The sequence below is a fragment of the Carassius auratus genome, chromosome 25, assembly GCF_003368295.1.
Source record: "Carassius auratus strain Wakin chromosome 25, ASM336829v1, whole genome shotgun sequence".
Lineage (NCBI taxonomy): Eukaryota > Metazoa > Chordata > Actinopteri > Cypriniformes > Cyprinidae > Carassius > Carassius auratus.
This window is the reverse complement of record NC_039267.1, coordinates 1,794,405-1,799,404: the sequence shown is the minus strand read 5'-3', so window position 1 is coordinate 1,799,404 and position 5,000 is coordinate 1,794,405. Positions and strand designations below refer to the sequence as shown.

General features: G+C 36.0%; 1 protein-coding gene and 1 long non-coding RNA gene across 2 annotated transcripts in view; one reads left to right on the top strand and one right to left on the bottom strand.

Moving 5' to 3' along the window:
• LOC113042956 (contactin-1a-like) overlaps nt 1–5,000 on the bottom strand; it is a 551,632-nt gene that overhangs the window by 165,918 nt on the left and 380,714 nt on the right.
• The window catches only part of LOC113042969 (uncharacterized), a 20,647-nt gene continuing 16,574 nt past the window's right edge, over nt 928–5,000 (top strand). Inside the window, exon 1 of the long non-coding RNA XR_003275637.1 lies at nt 928–1,042. This is a non-coding gene — a long non-coding RNA (uncharacterized LOC113042969). The remainder of the gene's footprint in view (nt 1,043–5,000) is intronic.

Below are 5,000 nucleotides of genomic sequence, written 5' to 3'. Positions count from 1 at the left end.
TCACATTACTCGTGTATTTCCTTTACGTTTCAGCATGGGGGGGGGGGGGTTTGGAGTAAACAGTTTACGGTTAACAGTTTACCATAGCTGTTTAGTTATTTATTTATTTTCCTATTTAGTTGTTTTTATGCTATTTAAAGAAGAGAAAATCCCCAGTATGCTTCTGTATAGGGCTGGGCTATGTATATCTCTCCATGTTTTGTCTGATTTGTAGTATATGGTAGTCTATATCTTGGTATTTTGTATTTGGATTAAACAGCTAAAGTGAATGTAAGCATGTAGGAATATATTAGATACAAAAAAAAGTGTTAAAATCACATTACATTGTAACGTTGCAATGTAATCTAATATATAATGTGATATAGATCTAGTTGATCTAAACTGATTGTTGATTCTCAGTCGAATGGTTGTTCGCTACAAGATGTCAGCATCAATTCATTCATTCTGCACAATAGTCTTAAAATAAGCCAAGAACAGATTAACATGAACATATGAATCCTTGATGATCAGTCACTGTGCAGCGAGGCATTAGAATACAGCTAAAGTTACTGTACAACAGCAATACAGTTACATAGGTGTGTGTGTGTGTGTGTGTGTGTGTGTGTGTGTGTGTGTGTGTGAGAGAGAGAGAGAGAGAGAGACAGAGAGAGAGAGAGAGAGAGAGAGAGACAGACAGACAGACAGACAGACAGACAGACAGACAGATAGACAGATAGATAGATAGATAGATAGATAGATAGATAGATAGATAGATAGATAGATAGATAGATAGATAGATAGATAGATAGATAGATAGATAGATAGATAGAAAGATAGATAGATAGATAGATCAGGTGTATTTTAGTGACCAACACTCTTGTATTATTGGATGACAGCTGCATCAGCCAATCAGCGTCTTCCCTTCGCGTCACCGCGTCGCGTCCAATCGTGGGCTGTGGAGAAACGCGTCGCGCTGCTGGACCCCGCGCTGAGCGTCAGTCTGCTGGAGACGCGCTGCGGAACGAGAGTGTGCTGAAGCTGAGGACGCCGCAGTCATCCGCAGGTAAGAGCGGCGCGTTTACTGACGCTGCGTGAGACGCGCGGTGCTCTGTGAGGATGAAGAGGATGATGATGATGCGGAGACACACATGCACCGCAGTGCAGACGCGTCTGTCTAGCGTTATTTCTCTAATCAGTCTGTGGCGGTGATTCCTTCTGTCGTGCGCGTTGTTTTTCTGACGCGCGTCTCATCGCTCCTAGAAAAGGCGTTTATGTTATGAAGATGCATGACGCGTCAGACAGCGATATTCGCGTGAATCTCAGGCTGTTTGCAGAGCAGGGCGTGTGTGTGTGTGTATGTGTGTGTGTGTGTGTGTATATATACAGTATATAGAGGCAGATATAACCCTCTCTGCACATCATCATGTATAACCTGTAAACGCGCGCGCGCGCATGTGTGTGTGTGTGTGTGTGTGTGATAGACACATTACAGACAAACCTTGCACACACACAGTGTCTTTTCAAAATCAGTGATATGCTTTTATAGATAGCTTTAGTTAATATTTAAAATTTCATTACATTTTTATTTTCTCTTGTCACTTTCATTTTAGTTTAGTTTAGTTTTTGTGATTTTTCTTTCTTTTTCTTTAAACATGTTTGTGTTGTTGTTTTCATTACACTGAATTTTTTTTTTTTACAATTTTCACTTTGAAATTGCTAGCAAACTTCACAAATAATAAAAAAGAAATGGCAGGTAACATGTTGAATTTACAGTGAAAGTTTGAAGAGAAAAACTGACATATGTATTTATTTGTTTCATTTTAATTATTTATTTACAGCCTAGAAAAATAGTGTGGTTTTAGTTGATTTTATTTAGTTATTTTAGTATCTCAAGCTAAACTAAACAGAAATTGTGTCTTGGCAACTAGTTACTAAATGATTAAATGTTAAATGTAAATGTTACTAGTTAGCTAATAAAATACATTTGTTTCATTTTAAGTATTGTTTACTTTACTTTATTATTAATATTTTTATTAATTTATTTATTTATTTGTTTGTTGGTTGGTTGATTTATTCATGTTTATAATAATTATACACAGTTAGGCTGTAGCAGTCTGTATATGATCTCAGTAATATATACATTAGGTGTGAGATATTGCAGGTTTATGAGGGTTATCTCAGAATGAGGTCAAAGAAAACACTGTGGATGTGAGGATGCTTTGAGCAGAGTCTGGAGATAATCTGATTCCTGTATAAATATGTGTTGTGGTGATTGTCTGCTGATGCTGTGTGGTTTGGTGGAGGCTAATGGTTGAGGAGTGTCCTGGTGCTGTTTAATCAGAGTCTGTTCTGTGGGTTAATCATCTTCCACATGAAGAATCTTGATGTTCAGTCCTCGTGTCTCGTTGTACTCTCCTCGGGGCAGACGTCTCTTCTCTAGATGTGTGTTTGACCCGGTTTATCTATCAGCTCTGGGCTCAGACGTGATGATGGTTATATCGGTGTGCTCGAGTCAAGTCAGAAAGATGCAAACACATGCACAGTCACAGACACTTTGAGCCTTAAGCTGAGTCTAAAATGATTTTCATTCACAATAAAAACAGATAAACTGCATGTGGGTTTAAGAGGAAAAAGGGTTTTCACGCATCAAAACAATAAGTCTAATACGGAATGAATTGTTTTTTTCAATCAGGAAATGTCCTGTTGAAATTAAAAAAAAAGAAACAGCCAGTAAAATCTCATTCAGGCATATTTCCCATAAGAATCAGTTTATGATCAGTTTTACCCCAAATACTACTTCCTCGTTACAATCCCATTTTAGTCATTTTTCAGCAAGAATTTTTTACTCATTTGAAATGCAATAAAATTTAGTATGCTCGTTTATTCTATTATACATTATTCTCCAAAAACGTATTTGAAACCTTAAAAGTAGACACTTTACTTGCATTCAATGTGCTTTCTATGTATATAAAATCACTTTTGTCTATTTTTGATGCAGACATTTAAATGTCATTGACTCGTGTACAAAACTCCATAGTATTGCAGTATATACGATTCAGTTTACTGCACCGTCATGCATTTCATAAATGCAAAGCAAAAAATTATAGAATTTGAGCAGAAATGGCACATCACACTCTTGCTCTTAGTTTGAGACGGCTGGTTATAGGAGCTCAAGACACTTCACAGCTGTTGTGTTTGTAATATTCATAGATTAGTAATAAATGACACAGATGAGCTGACAGAAGAACCCAGAGTCAACTCTCTTTGATATGTCTTTCTGCATTGCAAATGAGATTTCATTTCACATGTAAGCAAATGTTTTAATATGGGCAAGTTTTACTCTTAACTCTCTCACTGAGAAGCAGCTTCGCAGCATGTGTGGCCTTGCTCTCTCTTCACTTGATCAGAAACACTTACACAGCATTAGTGTTCACAGAAAAAAAACTCTTATTGTATCTTCATCATCATCAGTGAGATTTTTTCATGATGATAAGAAAATAACAAACACACATGCGGTAAGTTCTATCGCTCATCAGATGTCTGCTGTGTGAGGTGACAGATGAGTTATGTTGAATTATGAGTTATGATGAGTTATGATGAGTTACAATGAGTTACGATGACTTACGATGACTTACGATGAGTTATGATGAGTTATGTTGAGTTATGATGAGTTACAATGAGTTACGGTGAGTTAGGATGAGTTATGATGAGTTACGATGACTTACGATGAGTTATGTTGAGTTATGTTGAGTTATGATGAGTTACAATGAGTTACGGTGAGTTAGGATGAGTTATGATGAGTTACGATGAGTTACGATGAGTTATGATGAGTTATGTTGAGTTATGATGAGTTACAATGAGTTACGGTGAGTTAGGATGAGTTATGATGAGTTACGATGACTTATGATGAGTTATGTTGAGTTATGTTGAGTTATGATGAGTTACAATGAGTTACGGTGATTTAGGATGAGTTACGATGAGTTACGATGAGTTATGATGAGTTATGATGAGTTACGATGAGTTATGAGTTATGAGTTATGATGAGTTACGATGAGTTACGATGAGTTATGATGAGTTATGATGAGTTATGTTGAGTTATGATGAGTTACAATGAGTTATGGTGAGTTACTATGAGTTATGATGAGTTACGATGAGTTACGATGAGTTATGAGTTGTGATGAGTTGCGATGAGTTATGATGAGTTATGTTGAGTTACAATGAGTTACGATGAGTAACGATGAGTTACGATGAGCTACGATGAGTAACGATGAGTTATGTTGAGTTACGATGAGTAACGATGACTTACGATGACTTATGATGAGTTATGATGAATAACGATGAGTTACATGAGTTATGATGAGTTATGTTGAGTTATAAGTTATGATGAGTTAAGATGAGTTATGATTAGTTATAATGAGTTATGATGAGTTACGATGACTTACGATGAGTTATGAGTTATGATGAATTATGAAAAATTACGATGAGTTATGATGAGTTATCATGAGTTATGATGACTTATGATGAGTTATGAGTTAAGATGAGTTACGATGAGTTACGATGACTTATGATGAGTAACGATGAGTTATGATTAGTTATGATGAGTTACGATGAGTTATGAGTTATGATAAGTTACGATGACTTACGATGAGATACGATGAGTAACGATTAATTACGATGAGTAATGATGAGTTATGTTTAGTTACGATGAGTTACGATGAGTTACGATGAGTTACGATGAGTTACGATGAGTAACGATGACTTACAATGAGTTACGTTGAGTAACGTTGAGTTACGATGAGTAATGATGAGTTACAATGAGTTATGTTGAGCTATGCGTTACGATGAGTTACGATGAGTTATGTTGAGTTACGATGAGTTACAATGAGTTACAATGAGTAACGATGACTAACGATGAGTTACTATGACTTACGATGAGTTATGATGAATAACGATGAGTTACATGAGTTATGATGAGTTATGTTGAGTTATAACTTATGATGAGTTACGATGAGTTATGATTA